Genomic DNA, 19,288 nt, shown 5'->3' with positions numbered 1-19,288 from the left:
GTTTTATTATGAAACTTCCACGTAGTTCTGCTTTTCACCCAGTTGTGTCATAAGAAAACAACCAAGAATCATTTCAGTTTTTGCTCCCCATCTTCTAGAATAACACACATTCAGTATCTAAATATTCTGCGTTGAAACTAACAAATTATCCTAAGGTGTTGAAATAGTATTATGGACAGGTTCACAAGTCCATGTGAAGCTAATTTCTTATTTTGTTTCAGTTATGACTATATATATATATATATATATATATATATACTATGACCACATATATACACACACACACTATGTATAATATCAAGATCTACATAAAATACACACATTAAAAACAAACAAAATATTGGACTTTTAATTATTTTTATTATATAAGCAACTTATATTCATGAAAGAAAAATTGGTTAATACAAAAAAATTAGAAGGGAAAATTATATATGGGGCAATTTCTTTCTTTCTTTCTTTCTTTTTTTATAAATATAACAGATTTTTTTTCCCAAGATTTTGTTTATTCATTTGAGACACAGAGATACAGACAGAGAGAGAGAGCATGAGCTGGGGGAGAGGCAGAGGGAGAGGGAGAAGCAGGCTCCCCACTGAGCCAGGAGCCCAATGTGGAGCTCGATCCCAGGACCCTGGGATCATGACCTGAGCCGAAGGCAGACGCTTAACCGTCTGAGCCACCCAGGCGCCCCCATATGGGGCAATTTCTTAATTCAATCTCCTGGCAGCTGATATTGTGCTATGTGCTGAGAAAAAGACAGATGACAGGACAGGGACTGTACCTTTTAGGAGAGAGACATAAATAAAACACACGTATTTTAAAAATTCAACGAAAGGTTAAGTTTGTTAAGCACATGCAGCACCTCGGAAGTTTCCCGTTACCTTTAACTCAGTCATTTGGAGGTAGGCTCTGATTACCTTGAGATCATATGATCTGTGGGAGCCTGGGCTGGATCATGATTTACCTTGAGGTCCAGTCCTCTTTAGACAGCATTCTTTTTTTTTTTCCTTCAAGATTTTATTTATTTGACAGAGAAAGAGATAGTGAAAGCAGGAACACAAGCAGGGGGAGTGAGAGAGGGAGAAGCAGGCTTCCCGAGGAGCAGGGAGCCCCATGCGGGGCTTGATCCCAGGACCCTGGGATCACGACCCAAGCCAAAGGCAGACGCTTAACGACTGAGCCACCCAGGCGCCCCTAGACCGCATTCTTTAGAGAGGAAGCAGTTGGAGAAAAATCTTTCCACTTGTGACATCGGCTGGGTGGCTGAGTGGTAAAAGGTAGTGTTGATAAGTGCCCATGGAAGACAAAGAAACTACATTAAAATGGCGGTAGAAAGGGGACATGGTTACCCAGTGTATTAATGACTCACTCCACATTTCGCAAGGGCAACCACCAAAGTAGAACGTTTTTTTCTAAAGCTTTTTTGAATAAAATTTTGAAAAGAGGATTTTATTTTTTTAATTTTTTAATTTTTAATTTTTATTTTTTGAAAAGAGGATTTTAACAAAATAGAGTCTAGTCAATAATTTTATAATTTTCAACAGGTATATTAAAACACCTATTGGGGCGCCTGGGTGGCTTAGATGGTTAAGCGTCTGCCTTCAGCTCAGGTTGTGATTCCAGGATCCTGGGATCGAGCCCCACGTTGGGCTCCCAGCTCAGCGGGGGGTCTGCTCCCTCTGTCTCTGCCTCTCTCCCCTGCTCTTGCTCTGTCTGTCTCTCTCTCAAATGAATAAATAAAATCTTTTAAAAAAAAGACACCTATTGATCATGTATAAATTTGGAGTCAAAATCAGTTGACTCTTTCTACTATTAATGGTAGACTTCCATTGGTTTCAGATAATTAGAACTACATGTCTAATTTTTTTTTTTTTTAAGATTTTATTTATTTGACAGAGGGAGACACAGCGAGAGAGGGAACACAAAGAGGGGGATTGGGAGAGGGAGAAGCAGTCTTCCCGTGGAGCGGGGAGCCCGATACGGGGCTCGATCCCAGGACCCTGGGATCATGACCTGAGCCGAAGGCAGATACTTAACGACTGAGCCACCCAGGCGCCCCTATCTAATATTTTTAAATAATTATGCTGGGAACCATACCAAAGAAGTAAAGTAAAAGAAGTAAAGTTGAGAGACCCTGTACCTATGATCATATAACATAGCAAAAAAACTGGAAGAAAGGTATTTCAGTTCTTAAGTAAGGTGGTTGAGGCAGCTGGACATAAGGAAGAAAAAATAAAATAAAAAGTTGTCTAATTCTGGCTTTCTTCCACTGATGAAGCAAAACCAGACAGTTTCTAATTCTCTCTTGATCATATTTTTTACATACTTATGTATGTATATTAAACTCCTAACAGAATCATTATTTTATTTATTTATTTATTTTAAAGATTTTATTTATTTGACAGAGAGAGACACAGCGAGAGAGGGAACACAAGCAGGGGAAGTGGGAGAGGGAGAAGCAGTCTTCCCATGGAGCGGGGAGCCCGATGCGGGGCTCGATCCCAGGACCCTGGGATCATGACCTGAGCCAAAGACAGACGCTTAACGACTGAGCCACCCAGGCTACCCCAGAATCCTCATTATTTTAATATAATCTGTTGCCTTCATTTATCCATGTGTCTACTATCCATTCATCCAATAAATATTTATTATGTACCTACTATGAGGGGAAGCACTTTTCTGGACAGGGTATTACCAAATGCCTCAGTTGAAGAATAATTGCATGTCACTGAGATGTGAGTTTATATAATAAAATGAAGCTGCTATGGGAAAGTTGGAGTTTATTTACAAAATAAATGAGCTTAAATTTAAGGAGCAAATGGCACTCAGTCTTTGCAAAACTTAGGGTCACTAGGTTGTTTGTTTTTTAAAGAACACTCATGAACTACCATGTGGTTCCGAGTTCTGAGTTTCTTTTACTTGCGAACAAATGAAAAACCCTTCCCAAGGCAAGGAGCGTCAGCAATGGATTATTTGACTCTCACTGTGGTTGATTTCATTATACAATGAGTCACATTTTCTTTTTTTTCTTTTGTTAGTTACAGAGGTTAAAAAAAAAAATTGGTGGCTATATTTTACATAGGCTACAAAAAGTAAATTGTTGTTCCTCAGAGTGTCTGTCTGGCTCCTCAGTCCCTCTCCAGAGTCCCGGCCATCTTTTATCCATTGGCAACTAGACATTTTACCACTAGAATTCCACAGGCATAGCAGACTCAGTATGGATAAAGCTGAACTCTATGTTGTCCAGTCTTCTTGAATTTTCTCCCATCCTTAGTACTACCACCATCTATGTGGTTTTTCAGACTAGAAATCTAGATCCTGTCTTTGCTGGCATTCATCATAGTCCTTAGGTCATCAAGTTCTGTTAATTTTATCTTCGGAATAGATCCAGAATTTTCACTTCATCATCACTGCCCCGGCTTTAGTGCCATTCTTGCCTGACTATTGGAAAGACTGCTAATACGATCATGCTGCTTCTGGTCTCTCACTATGCTAGTCTATTCTCTATACTGCCATTAAAGTTATCTTTTTCTAACTTAAATATGCTCATGCCACTCTCTCTCTCTGTCTCTGAAAGTCTCGAATGGATTCTCATTAACTATAGGAATGAGTCCAATAATTTTAACATAGCACTTAAGAACTTTTATAATCCAGTCCTGGATTTTCTTTTACGGCCCATCTCTCCGCAAGTATTGTGTCCTTCTGCTAAATGGGACTGCTTGCCTAAATATACTGTGCATGCTCTTTTTATATCTATGAGCTATTTAACATGCTCTTTACCTGGAATGTCGTTACTCATGTCTCCACTTGGTAAACCCCTACTTACCATTCAGGAGGTAGCTCAGATATTACCTTCTTTAAAAGGTCATCTTTGAAGTTCTCCGGAAATATTAGTACCTCTATGTGCTGGGCTATGTTCTTTGTTTGCCCCTATAGATTCCCTGTCCATCATTCTCTACCTGCCCTATGCCATTGGAAGCTCACCTCTTTGGACAACATTAACCCAATTTTCTCGCCCTCTGACTTTTTGGTGGACTTGAATAATGGGAGGCCCTAGAAGAAGTTCAGAGGGCACAGAAGATATCGAGATGACAGTAATATTTCCCTAACTCTCTTCCTCTTGGGCCTTGGGTTTGCAGGGGTTGCATTCATCTACTCAAAGAGTTCCTGTTGGGTAGACCTTCTTGTAGCTAGAGCTTTCTTTCTGGATTTTGGTGGTAGCTCCTTTCCTCGGCCTCTTCAGGCCTACGGGTAGGGGCAGTTTCTCAGTGTCGATGCTTAATTATCCCTAACTCTGCCTCTACCTTTGTAAATAAGTCCCTTATTAAACTTTCTTTAATCACTCCTTTTAAGTATGCCATCTGTTTCCTGTGCTGACTGGTGTACTACTGTGGTTCCATTCAGATAGCTCTATAACTGTTCCTAACACATTGTATTCCAATTATTTTTACCTACCTGTCCATTTCCCCCATTAAACTCCTTAGAAAAGGCCTGAATCCAGGGAAAGAATCCTTGTGACTAGGTAGAAAAGAGCCTTCATTTTCTAGGAGGGCTTTGCAAAAACCAGGGTAGAACATGCAGAGGGCAGAGCAAGAAGGGATTCCCCAGAATGTGCAGGAAACCTGTGAGACATGGGAGTAGCCTGGAGAATCAGGTAAGGAACTGCCTGCCTGCCTTAATCCATCGAGTCAGTCTGATTGAAAAGGGAGACTGTCCTTAAAAGGAAAATCAGAAAGCAGGGGCTGAAAAATCTGACCCAACTAATTAGCTCTGTCAACCTCAATACCAATTTGGGCTAATGTCTGAGATGCTTGGCCTGGCATTTGGAATTCACTGATAGAATCTTCCAGATTTCATCCAGTAAGGACACAAAGAACTGTAAACAAAAGGGTAGTGACTCCAAGAACTTTGTAACTGTTAAAAGTGAGAGTTGGAGAGTCCCAATATAGCACTTCTCCTTCCTACCCAAGTTTTCAACAAATTGAGAAAAAAAAGATTAAGACAGATGGAGTCAAAAATAGTAATGATAGTAGTAATAACAGTTCAAACTTTGAGAGCACTTATTTTGTAACAGGCACTGTTCCAGGTGCTTTATATGTACGACCTAAATCTTCATGACAACTCTGTGAGTAGAGACCCTCAGTCCCATTTTGTAGATGGAGAAATTGAAGCACAGGGAAGTTGAGTGACTTGCCCAAAGTCACATGGTTATATTGAGTGGCAAATCTGGGGTATTAACCAGTTTGGCTCTGGTGTCTACACACCTATAACCACGATGCTATATTGCCTCTTGAGATATAACCTTTATTTTGGTTGAAACTAATGTTGGAGAATGTGATTTGTATCTCTGAACAAGAAGTATTTCTAAGAACGAACCCTTAGTCACAGATGGTGCGGGACTTCTGCAGCCTTCCTTGCATAGGGCCTGTTTCAGGGAAACGTAGGACATGGATGGAAGCACAGGCTTCTTTACAGGCAGGCTGGCTGCAAGGAGAGAAAGAGAATAAACAGGGGGCTGACCTCGGCATGCCCACTTTTTTTCATACTCATCAATCAAAGTAAATTCTCCTCTCCTGAGAGAAAAGAGTTGAGGGGTGGAGGAAGGTTTCCTTCCACCAGGAAGGAAACATCAGGATTTGGGAAGAGGTACTTCCCCCCAATGTACTGTCCCTATATTTATTACTTTTTATTACCTATTTAGTTCGTAATATCAATGCACATTGTACTGTAATCATTCACTTGTCTGTCTCTACCACCCACTTCCTTCCTCACCTATGCACTTCTTAATAGCAGAAACCTTTTTCTATTGGCCTCTGGATCTTCAGTGCTTGGCACATGGTATGCACTCAATAATTGCTCATTAAACAGAAGAATGAATAAATTGGTATTTTTCTCTCACCCCCGGAAAATACAGAAGTAAGAACTTAATATACACTAGGATTTGTTGTTAACTCAGAAATAGATTAGCTGCTTCAGAACTTCCTTGATTTGAGCTCATTCTCAACCTCTTTAATTCCTGGCTTTTTTTTTTTTTTTTAAATATAAAGTCTTAGCAGGTGAACTGGACAAGCTGAAAACTTCCTGCTTACCGGTGCTGCTCATCATGACCTTTCTGAAACTGGACTCAGAAAAGGTGGTGAGGAACAACAGAGTAGCAGCTTGATGCCTAGCTTGGTTATCCCTATCCAGCAGAAAGTAGACAAGGGCTTTGGTGTCATTCAACCTGGTTTTGAAAACCCACTTTACAACTTACCTGTTTGACCTTGGGCAGATTATTCTTGTAGCATAGGAGCTATGTTCTAGATGTTTTTAGGCAATTCCCTTCTGTGAGGACATCATCTGCTTTTCAGAAAAATTCTCATTTGACTGCTTTTATGGAATTACAACCTGGCCCATGGCCTCCTTTTCCATTTTTAAAACCTGCCTGCTTTATCTTCGAGACATCAGATTCTGCTGTCTGATAGCATGTGACTATCGAGCAATGTGATTATTCCTCTTCTTTAATTTATCCTGTTTTTCTGGTTTGTGATCGTATCTCAATTAACTATTTCTTTGGTTACTGATTGACTTAATGGAATCCAGCTTCATTGACACAATTGTGAACTTTGGCTACCACTAACATCTATTTGAACCATAGTAGCTTGTCAAATTGCCTTGATATTTTTATTGCTTCTTCCAAAACCACTGAAGCTTACTACCAATGGTCACTTCAAAATGCGTCAGTTATTTTAGTATCTCAACAGAGTTATCCAAATGTAACACATTTCCTTGACCAATCAAGCCTGTATATTTTGTACCTGGTAACACGTATTTCTGGGAATGCTGTGTGGAATTATCCAAGTCCTAAGCATCTAAAGAAATGGTCTTTATAGGGGCGCCTGAGTGGCTCAGTCGTTAAGCGTCTGCCTTCGGCTCCGGTCATGATCCCAGGGTCCTGGGATCGAGCCCTGCATCCGGCTCCCTGCTCGGCGGGGAGTCTGCTTCTCCCTCTCCCACTCCCCCTGCTTGTGTTCCCTCTCTCGCTGTGTCTCTCTCTGTCAAATAAATAAATAAAATCTTAAAAAAAGAAAAAAAAGAAATGGTCTTTATAAACCAAGACACAGAAATGAATAATTGAGAAAGACTTCAGCAAGACCCCGTTTTCCAAAACTGGACTCCCATTGTATTAGGGGACAACATCTTGTCAACTTGCTTCATTTACTCTTTTATGGTCCTCCTCTTCCAACAAGCCAACTTCATTCCTGTTTTCACAGACTGTTGATTCACAAATTCGAAAACTATTCCCTGAGGGCTGCTGAATAATAAGTAACAGGGATATTTGCTCATATTCGTGTAGGATTTCACAGTTTATAAAGCGTTTCACGTCCATGCTCTTAACTGGATTTGAGTTCTAGAACAGAGGATCTTACATGGGTCCATGTTTAAACTACTAGAATAATGATTCTCTGTTTTCTATTTTTGACATGCTGGGTATTTTTCTGCCTCAAGGCCACTGTTCATTCATTCATTAATTCATTCAACTAACATTTATTGAATTTTCCTCTGTATTAAGAATTGTGCTAGAAATTCTGGTAAAAGGGGCACCTGAGTGGCTCAGTCGGTTAAGCATCTGCCTTCAGCTCAGGTCATGATCCCAGGGTCCTGGGGTTGAGTCCCGGATCAGGGCTCAGTGGGGAGCCTGCTTCTCCCTCTCCCGGTTTCCTGGCTTGTGCTCTTGCTCTCACTCTCTATCTCAAATAAATAAATAAATAAAATCTTAAAAAAAAAAAAAGAAACTCTGGGAAAAAAAGATGAATATGACATGGTCTTTGCATTTAAGCCGGGGAGACAGATTTAAAATTAACTAACAAAGATACAATGTTCAAATACTGTAATATGGATTTATATGAAAAGCTAAAGGAATCCAGCAAGTGGAGAGGTTAATTCTAGCCCACGCTTTAGGGATGCTCAGGCTTCAGAGAAGAGGAAATGATATATTAAGAAAACAACAGGGGCGCCTGGGTGGCTCAGTCGTTAAGTGTCTGCCTTCGGCTCAGGTCATGATCCCGGGGTCCTGGGATCGAGCCCCGCATCGGGCTCCCTGCTCAGCAGGAAGCCTGCTTCTTCCTCTCCCACTCCCCCTGCTTGTGTTCCCTCTCTCGCTGTGTCTCTGTCAAATAAATAAATAAAATCTTTAAAAAAAAAAATCAACAACAAAATAAAACCCTGAAGCGAAGTAAGATAAATCTAAATTTATCTAAGCAGTTTTTTAAAAAATTCCATATAATAGATTAATAATTTTTTCTTGAGGGTGTGGTGAACAGCATAACAGGCAGGATAGTTATGAAATCACACAAATAAGAAAGGTTGTCACAACTTCAAAGGGGTTAGAAATCATTGTCCTAGTACCCTAGAAGTTTCTTTTTTTTTTTTTTTTAAGATTTTATTTATTTATTTGAAAGAGAGAGAGCGAGAGCAGGAACACAAGCAGGGGGAGTGGGAGAGGGAGAAGCAGGCTTCCTGCGGAGCACGGAGCCCGAAGCGGGGCTCCATCCCAGGATCTGGGATCAAGGCAGATGCTTAACGACTGAGCCACCCAGGCGCCCCACACTAGAAGTTTCAATGCTGGATTACTCAGACCTTTTTTTCTAGTAGTCTAGCAATACGTACTGGGAGCAATTTGTGCCAAATAAGCAGAACTAAAGGGTTTTAATAGCAATCACTTATCTTTATCTTAATAATTATGGTAAGGTTACTACATGGCATCAGAACCTAGATGAGTATTTCCCATTTCATAAATACAGACATTTAAGGTTTTATATCTGAAGAATATTGGCAAAATACTTTTAATTCTCATGTACCTAATAGCAAAGACAACAGTGATGTCCTATTTGGTTACAAACATTCTTGGTTAGGGTGTGGGTGTATGTGTGTGTGTGTGTTTTAAATGGTGTTTTTAGCATTATAACACAGCAAAAAGCTCTACTTGAGTTCTTTTATAAATCCAACTATAACAGAAGGAAGAACAAATAGGATTTCCTCTATAACTAATATTGACTTAACTTTATAGGGTCCCACGCCTGAACTCCTCTGTTTATTCATGAAACCGATCCAGGCTATTGGTCCATTAGGATTTACTTCCAACCTCCACCATTCAGGCTGTACAACTAGTTTAACTCTTGGCCTCTCAGGTGACTCGACTTACAAGGGTTATAGGAAAGGCCATAGCAGTGCTGGGAGGTTGCGAAAGAAACCCGGGCCCTGGCCCCTAGCCCAGTAGACTAGAGTCCCTCTGCAAAAGAGACTTTCCCCTGGTGACACTTGGGAGTTACCCCGGGTCTAGCCTTTGTCTCAAACCATATGGATGCCAAAAGTGCTAACAAGCCACTGACTCACTGGTGGAATAAATTTAGTCTGGCTATTCTGTGTTGGAAGCCTGTGTTACTGGCAAGAAAACAACAGAGCGACTTCCTACGTTTCCAGGTCTTCTAAGCCCAGCTGTGAGATGGCATATTGATTACAGAGAGTGGGTACCGGACACTTGTCCTAGTGGCCAAGCTCTTTTTGTAGATGAAAGGAGCCCTGGTTAGATTTTGCCTGACACCCTTTGCCTAGCTTTCTTCAAAGTAGCCAGTGTGGATCCCTTCTCAGAGATAGCTCTCACTGTGACAGTTGTTGGGAAAGTGTAATGAGACTTGGCAGTTCCCTGAGAATCATCGAGATCATTGACAATTTGACTACTAAGCTAATGCCCGAGGGTAATAGCTTTAAGTTGTCTCCATCACAGTAATATGCAAGAACAGTTTTTGTCCTAACAAGACTAGGGGTGTGCGTGTGTGCTCCCCCAGCTTGTGGTCTCTCTCTCTCTCTCTGACAAATAAATAAATATAATCTAAAAAAAAAAAAAAAAAAAAGGCTCTATGTCCAACGTGGGGCTTGAACTCACAACCCCGAGATCAAGGGTCACATAGTCTACCGACTGAGCCAGCCAGTCACCCCTTCACTAACCTATTTCAGAGAGATGAAAAATGTGAATATATATATATTTTTAATTAATTTATTTTTTTAAAGATTTTGTTTATTTATTTGGCAGAGAGAGAGCAGGAGAGCACTAGCAGTGGAAGGGGCAGAGGGAGAGGGAGAAGCAGGCCCCCTGTCAAGCAGGGAGCCCGATGCGGGGCTCCATCCCAGGACCCTGGGATCATGACCTGAGCCGAAGGCAGTCGCTTAACCAACTGAGCCACCCAGGCACCCCCATATATTTTTAATATATAGAAACAGACGTTTAGGTAGCAGAAAAATTTGTTTTTTGTGAGATGGCTGTTAGGCACAAATGCATTTATTCATTTTATTTCAAGATCATGTTTCCCTTTATTATTAGTGAGAAGCACTTGTCAAGCATCCCAACTTCAAGATTTCATGAAATTATAGCAACACTGGTAATGCATTGGCACACAGAAACCACCATTTCTTCCCATTAGGATAAATGTCTATTTCTATAAGTAATTATTTCTTCCCAGCTTTACAGTCATTTTCTTTTGTGTCTTCCTTGGAAACCTCACACCCGCAGGAAAAATATTCTAGGCATTCTCGCTTTAAAGGGCAATTCACATATCTCACATTTCACTTAAAACTCTGGTCAAGGAGTTAGCCTGATGTCACATCTATCATCTGATAGTTCTCTATGACCTGGAAAATAAAATTAAAATAAGATACACTGAGTGCTTTTTAGGTGCCAGGCGCTGTTGTAAACATTTGGTAGGGAGCTCATTTAGTCCTCGTAATGACCCAAAGAGTTAGGGGGTCAGTTCATACATGAACCTGAGTAACCATATTCTTGAATTTCATTCCCAATTTATTAATTTATTTATAAAATACTTAAAGAATGTCTGTTAAGTGCTAGGTACTGTCCTAGTTGCTCTAGATACAAAAATAGATAAGGCTGCATACCCAGTCTGCCTTTTAGGAGTTCGGGGTTAAGCAATCAGTAGCCCTAATTGCAGCTGATTTGCTGGACATTGTGTAATAGAGTATATTAATAAAGCTTCAGACTCATGGTATGTGCAATCTATATGGTAAATACATTCTTTTCTATCCCAATTAGAAAACAGATTCAGAAACAGTTCACACTCCTGCAGGACAGACAACAATATTCGTTTAAGCTTTTGCCTGAGGGCTGCATTTACTCTCCTGTACTTCGAAGAGATCTGGACTGCCTGGACATCCCACAGCAGAGCCCACTGATGCATTACATTGATGGCATTATGCTCATTGTTTAGGATGAGCAAGAAGTGACTGGTATGCTCAAGGGCTCAGTAAGACACAGTGTTCCTTCGGGTTGGAGATAAATCCTATGGAGATTCAGGGGTCTGGCACTTTAGTGAAGTTTTAGTCCAGAAGCATAACAAGATATCTTCTTCAAGTAAAAGAATATTGTTGCATCTTGCATTTGCCACTACAAAGAAGGAAACATCATTCCTGGTAGGGCTGTTTGGGTTCTAGAAGCAACACATTCCATATTTATAAATGGTCCATATACCGAGCGACACAGAAAGCTGCCAGCTTTGAGTGGGGAGGTCCATGCGACAGTGCAAATAACCCCACTACTTGGGTCATACAATCCAGCAGATCTTACGGTGTTGGAGGTGTCTGTGGTGCGAAAAGATACAGTGTCTTATGGCAAACCTAATTCTGGAGCAAGAACAAGCTATTTGTAGCATAGAATTATATGCCTTTTGAGAAACAGCTCTTGGTGAGTCATTAGGGCTAGCAGAGGCAGAATGCTTCATGGGGCACCAAGTGACCATGGGTCCAGAGCTGCCCATTATGAGCTGGGTTCTGTCAGATATGTCAACTCATAAAGTCAGATAGGCCAAGCAGCAGTCCATGGTAATATGGAAATGTTACCTCTGGGATTGAGCCCGAGCAGGGCAGAGGACACAGTAAACTACACGAGTAGGTAGCTCAGACCTGCATGTTGCTCATAACTGCTGCAGCTGCACCCTGTCTCAGCTTGCTCTTGTGACCCTTTGAGGGTTCCTGTAAGACCAACTGAAGGAGAAGGGAAAGCCCAAGCTTGATTTATGGATAGGTCTGTTCAATATGTGGGTACAAGATGAGAATGGACTGTGCTGCATTATAGCCACATTCATGGAGATAGAGAGAGGGAAAAATCTTCCCAATGGGTGGAGCTGTGAAAGGTGCACCTAGTCACCCGTGTTTTGTGGAATGAAACGTGGTCCAGTATACACAGATATGGGAAGTGGCCCGGAAAGAAAAGAATTAGAAAACTGGAAACAAGAAGAAAGAGGCATATAGATGAAAATGAAGAGTTTGCATCACACATTATAGCTCAACAGAAAGCATCCACCATGAAGAGGTACTGTAAATAACCAAGTAAATAAATAACTAGATCAGTGGACATAGGCATAGGCCAGCCTTTGTCACTGGCCACCCTGGAGCAGCCATGATGGCACATGGACAAAGTTGCAAGGTGGCAGAGACAGGCTATGCATGAGTCCGATAGTATGGACATCCCATTACCAAAGCTGATCTAGCTTCTGCTGCTTATGAATGTCCAAGCCTGTCAGCAACAGAGACCCATAGCATTATTTCTTAATGAGGCCAACTGGTTAAGTGATAGAAAGTCAGCTACAAGAACTAGTGGGCTTTCCTCACAGGCATAGTTACATACGCTGGGTACAGTCTTGTTTTTCCCGATTACAGTGACTCAGCCAGCACCACGATCCAGGGGCTTACAGAATGCCTGATCCACGTGTATAGAATCCCACACAATAAAACATCTGAACAGGTGATGTACTTCACTATGAAGGAGATGCAGGACTGGATTCAAGACCATGGGGATGCACTATCATATATCATCATATCATATCATATCATATCATATCATATCATATCATATCACCATATCCTGCATCATTTTGAAGCATAACACTGGAATAACCTTCTAAAGGCCCAGCTGAAACACCAGTTCAGAATCAGTACTCTGAAAGGATGCAGTGCCATCCTTCCTCAGGCTTTTCCTCCTTCCTTGCTGGTCATATGAGAACCCTGTCCTCCTTGCCCATATAAACCCATCAGTATGAGCTGGGGGAGGGGTGTTGTTACAACTGCAACAGCTGAAATGGGGATCTGGGCTAAATCAGAGACCCGTGTATGGTCCCAGTAGGAAGAAGACAATGGACACCGAGGGGTAGAATCAAGAATGTTCCCACTTACCATCACTCCCAAAATTCACTGGGAGATTTTGTTTCCCGTACCTGCAATTCTGGCCATTCTTGTCCCCAGAAGCATTGTGCTCTTGTCAGGGGATAGAGTAAATGTCTCACTGAACTATAAGCTGTGGATACTGCCAGGGTACTTTGGACTGCTTGTGTCCAGAGACCGACAGGTGAGAAGAGGAGTCACCGTTTTGAGGGGTAATCAACCCTGATCATCAGGAGAAGATAGCGCTGCTTCTACACAACAGGTACAGGAATATGTTTGGAACTTAGGAGACCTACTTAGAAGCCTCCTGGACTCCCTTGATCCACTATAACTGTGAATGGATATGGACAGCAACACCAACTTGAACAGGGTATGATTCCCAAGAACTGAGGCTCATCAGAAATGAAGGTTTGGGGGTGCCTTGGTAGCTCAGTCAGTTGAGCATCTGACTCTTGATTTCAGCTCAGATGATCTCGTGGTCGTGGGATCCAGCCCCGTGTCAGGATCTGTGCTCAGTGCGGAGTCTGCTTGTCCCTCTCCCTCTGCTCCTCCCCATACTCTCTCTCTCAAATAAATAAATGAATAAATAAAATCTTAAAAAAAAAAAGAAATGAAGGTTTGGGTCACACAATGAGGTAAGCTATCTGGCTTGCCGAAGTGGCAGCTAAGGGTGATGGGACTTGACAGTGGACAATAGAGGAGGGAGAGGATGAGCACCAGTTGTAGTCCCAAGACCAACTGCAGCAGTGGGGGCTCTGATTCATCTCACTAACTTCCTTCTTCTAAATTTTCTCGCAGGAGGAAAGGCCCATAGGAATCATGGAGGATCTGTTCTCTAAATCTGTATAGAGAAGCAGATTTCTCCATAGCACAGGGTGGGCTGTGGCAACCACAAAAATGTGCCACTCAAACTGTCGTGGGGAGCAAAGGTGACCATTGGACCTAACCCTACCCTCCAGACCCATCCCTGTTTCTGCACTGAGCTAACACTTCCCTTGGGCTTCCCCGAGCCAATGACAGCATGGCAGGGCTTCTAATGGAAGCCCATTTTTGGGAGGCAGGGACTCCTTTAACAGGTGACTTCAGCTCAAGGACTCGCTATTGGCCTGGTTGAAACTTAGAACTGTGCTATAGTGTAAAGCTCTTTCTACCGAATCTTCTTTCCTTCCTGCTCTCTCCCACTGGTGTCAGACTGGAATCACCACCGGAAGGCTCTCCCTGCTTTCTCTGACTTTCTCTTCTTCATCCTTCACAGGCATTTCCCCCCGAATAAGTCCCTCATGTGTCTAATTCCATCTTGGTGTCTGCTTCTCAGAGGACAAAAACTAACACAGTGTTGCTGGGGAAATGAGACCTTAACTAATAGGAAAATGTAGACTTAGAATCTACCTTCCTGTACTGGGTCTCTAGAAATTGCTCATACGGTGTTGACATTGTTGTCTGCAAATACCAGTTGATGATTTCTTTATTATTTTGCTACCTGAAAAAAAGGAAGTGTTAGCAAAAGGAGAGAAAATGAAAGTAAAGGAATCACTTCCTCTATCTTTAACTGCTCTTTCACTACCCCTCCCATTACAGTTTCTCTTATTACTTAAGCTGTAGCCCATTGTACAGTCTGGCATTCTGCAAACTTAATCACTTGGCATCTCGAGCAAACCTATTCCTATTACTAGAAAACCACTCAAAAGTGTGCACCCTGAAGAATCATAGGCATAATCTTAGTCCATATGAATGGGAGAATTTTGTTACTGCCTAGTCAATTGTTTGAGAAGAGAACTAGACATTAGGAATCTCTACAGTATTTTGAGCTCATCTTGCTATTAATATTTGGGTACGTCTCTTGAATTCCTGAAACCATATCTTGCTTAACTAGGAAATAGGGGTGAAGCTATTGACTTCCTAAAGCTAAAGAAAAATATTTGCCCAGATGGGCCTTTTACATAATAACCATACTTCATGGTGTGTGGCTGTGTGTGTGTGTGTGTGCATGTGGTGTAGCAAAAACAAGCTTAAGTTTGGGGCTTGGAAGGCCTGAACTCAGCCCTACAACTTGTAAGTCCAATTGCCTTATTGAGTCTTGCTGACCTCAGAGCTTGTTGCAAAGTTCAAGTGCAACAGAGCGTGTGAAAGGGCTTTGTAAATTATAAAATGCCATAGAGAAGTGAGCTTTTATGATAGTGATGATAATTAAGGATCTTCTTTGGCACCATTTCTGATATACAACAAATCTACATAGCTTAAGAGAAACAGAAAGTTAATTTAGCTCATTTTACTAGTCTACTAGGGCTACTGTAACAAAATACTACAGATTGGGTAGCTTAAACAACAAAACCTTATACTTTCAGGGCACCTGGGTGGCTCAGTTGGTTAAGTGTCTGACTCTTAGTCTCAGCTCAGGTCTTGATCTCAGGGTTGTGAGTTCAAGTCCCGTGTTGGGCTCCATGCCTACTTAAAAAAAAAAAAACAAACCAAACCAACAAACAAAAAAAACGTATACTTTCATGATCTGGATCTGGAAGTCCAAGATCAAGGTACTGGCAGGGTTGGTTTCTCTTGAGGCCTCTCTCCTTGGCTTGCCTTTTCTCTGTACAGGCACACCCCAGGTGTCTCTTCCTTTTCTTATAAGGACACTATTTATGATGGATCAGAGCCCTACTCTTACAACCTTACTTAACCTTAATTACCTCTTTAAAGGCCTTATCTCCAAATACAGTTAGTTGCATTGGGAGTTAAGGCTTCATCAAATGATCAAATGAATTTTTTTTTTTTTTTTTGGTGGTTCATTCAGTACACTAATCATTTAAATATGTTCAGGGCTGCTCTAGGTTCACTCAGTACTGCCTTGGTTTACCTCAGGCTAGTGTGGTTTCTGGACCTCCTCCATCAGGATCCTTTCAGGTGTTTCGTAGAAATGCAGATAACTCAGTCCCATCTTGGGTTTATTAAATCAGAATTATTGAGGTTCATCAATCTGCATTTTTACCATCTGGATGAAAGTTATTTAGATGATTTTTGTGTACCACAGTTTAATAATTACTGACACAATGAAAAACAGAAGTTTGGAGTCACACTGCCTGGGTTTGAATCCTTTCTCTACCAACTACTAGATGTGTAATCTTTGCCAAAATACTTCACCTCTCCATGCCTCAATTTACCTATATGTAAAATGAATATTATTACTACCTTCAGATTGTTGTGAGGAATAAACATAGGGGATTAGAAAATGATTCATAATTTATTGTTTTAACTTATTTTATTTAAATTTTATTAGTTAGATGCTTAATAATTTAAACATTTGTATCATTCTTCAACTTTATGTCCTGATAAAATAGTGGCTCCATGAAAACTTTCTTCATTTTATGTTCTGTTTTCTTCCTTGCAATGCCCTCCTCTCTCATCTCTAATCCTACCCAACCTTTAAGGCGAACTTTAAATCCCACCTATTTCATGGCACCTTTCCTGATCCCCATTACAAACTGGCTATCTCTTAGTGTATTCCATTTTGCATCATAGTTATTTGTATATGTCTTGTTCCCTGCTGGCTGCTGACAACTGATCCCATTGCAAGCACATACGAGTGTGCAACACACATACACATACACACACAACATGTATTCCTTGACGGGAACTAGAATAGGCTTTAAATGAATAAATATCTGCTGAATGGAATCAAAGGTGATCTACTTTTTTAAGCAGAAGATCTGGTTTAATTCTTTGCAAAATTTACTCTCTCCATGCTCATGATATACTAGAAGAAGTAGCTCATGATTTAGGGTCTGGTAGTGTACAGAAAAACTAGAAACAGAATTTTGACAAATGTAAATGTATTCAGGAAATGACACTAACATTCTTCTCCATTATTATACCCCGGTGATTGCATAGACGTGATTCCTAAAAGGGAGTAGATTTTGCCATCCGCAAATATGTCTCTTTGGCATAAGGATTATTTTGAGCTAAAGGCAATCAAAACACAGCAGATTCAGGAAAAACTCTTTACCTCAATTGCCTAAATTTACATTGGAAAAGGGGCCTGGACCAGGAAGAGAGCTATTAGTAGGGATACCTTTTTACTTAATAAATTTATCTGCATAACAGGGCAATCTTTATTTTCTAAACATCTCCTCTGTCTGCCTGGGACCTGCCTTCCCCTTTTAACTTTCCTTAGATGAGGATCTTATATAAACTTCAGTTACCTGGCTGCCATATTTTTATGGGGCTTTTGTATGTATGAATTTTGTTTTTCTCCTGTTAATCCATCTTATATCAATTTATATCAATTTAATTATTGGGCAGCCAAAGAACCTAGAAGGTAAGAAGGGAACATTTGTCTGCCTCTACCACCCCTTATTTCTTATGAATATGTGGCCAGAGTGACTGTTTGCAATGTAGCTCCAAAAGAGTAAAGAGCTTGAGAATGAGGTTGATGAAGGATGAAGGAATTTTGATTGTTAGAGAAACTTGGAGCCTACAGTTTATTTTGAAACTATTTTTAGTAATAATTTAGTCAGGTTCATTCCTATGAAGGCTTGGAAATGTCTGGTCTATTTTATAGCACAATAAAACCTCATGGTTTCCTGGTTGGCTGGTATTTGTTTCAAGAGAGTGGGTTGCTGGTCCAGACAACATTTGAGAGGTTATAATGAGAGGAAATCTGATGTAAACCTTTTCACCTGTAAAAAGGAGAAGTTACTAAGGGATAAAAATCAGCCATTCCCATGAGGTTTATTGGTTACAAATCATAGTTTTGGTTTATTTAAAGTCTTGTCCATATTAGAGTGGATGTTAGTCATCCTTTCAAATATGATTATACATCCCATTCCCAAAAGACAGTATTAAAATCTTGAATTTATATAAGGATTCTTGTTATTTTTCACAGTTTGCACTTACATTTAATATAATTACCAAAGCACCAAACCATACTAGAGAGTTGTCACTGGGAGCAGTCCAAACAAAATTGTAGTGAAGACTGATGGTAGGTTAACTGGAACACTGCATTGAATCCTGGTTATTTAGCAGGAAAAGGATGTTAAATACGCTTGCTTTTGTCTGAATTATCTGGCCAGATATTTTTTAGAAATTCTCTAAATGTACAAATCCACCTCTTGTTTTTCATTAGATCCAGTGGCTTGTTTCCTATTTACAGAGCTGATGAAAATATTGTGATTTTAAGCAAAGAATGTTGAACAAGGGCATTTAAATGATCTTATCAAAGGAGTCTTCTCAAAAAATGACTTCTCACCAACTTCAAAGGGATACAAGAAAAAAAGAATCAGACTAAGATTGCAGTACTCATCAAAGCTAAATAACAACTGCTTAGTTAAAAAAAACTTTCGGAGATATGTTAGACATTTAGTAGCTTCTGTATCTGTCTTATTTTGTATTTATTTGTGGGACACAACTAAGAATACAAAATAAATGCTAGTTTATAATACAATACCTGTTTATATACATATAGGGAAGGGGACACCTGGCTGGCTCAGTCGGTAGAGCCATATGACTCTTGATCTCAGGGTTGTAAGTTCGAGCCCATGTTGAGTGTGGAGATTACTTAAAAATAAAATTAAAAAAAAAAAAGATGTAAGAAAGACTGTAGATACACCATTAAGGGGAATGCTATGAACAGACATTTTTCCAAAGAAGACATCCAAGTGGCCAACAGACACATGAAAAAGTGCTCAATATCTCTCAGCATCAGGGAAATCCAAATCAAAACCTCAATGAGATACCACCTCATACCAGTCAGAATGGCTAAAGTTAACAAGTCAGGAAACAACAGATGTTGGCAAGGATGCAGAGAAAGGGGAATCCTCCTACACTGTTGGTGGGAATGCAAGCTGGTACAGCCACTCTGGAAAACAGTATGGAGGTTCCTCAAAAAGTTGAGAATAGAGCTACCCTATGACCCAGCAATTCCACCCCTGGTATTTACCCCAAAGATACACATGTAGTGATCTGAAGGGGCACATGCACCCCGATGTTTATAGCAGCAATGTCCACAATAGCCAAACTGTGGAAAGAGCCAAGGTGTCCATCAACAGATGAATGGATAAAGAAGAGGTGGTATACACACACACACACACACAC

General features: G+C 40.6%; 1 long non-coding RNA gene across 1 annotated transcript in view; it reads left to right on the top strand.

The window, feature by feature from the left end:
* The window catches only part of LOC115936660 (uncharacterized), a 105,887-nt gene extending 86,658 nt beyond the window's left edge, over positions 1-19,229 (top strand). Inside the window, exon 7 of the long non-coding RNA XR_014138679.1 lies at positions 18,321-19,229. This is a non-coding gene — a long non-coding RNA (uncharacterized LOC115936660). The remainder of the gene's footprint in view (positions 1-18,320) is intronic.
* Positions 19,230-19,288: the final 59 nt, after the last annotated feature.

Source organism: Leptonychotes weddellii, chromosome 11 (assembly GCF_054177405.1).
Source record: "Leptonychotes weddellii isolate Sample4059 chromosome 11, ASM5417740v2, whole genome shotgun sequence".
NCBI lineage: Eukaryota > Metazoa > Chordata > Mammalia > Carnivora > Phocidae > Leptonychotes > Leptonychotes weddellii.
The sequence above is the reverse complement of the archived record's forward strand: the minus strand, read 5'-3'. Positions and strand labels throughout refer to the sequence as shown.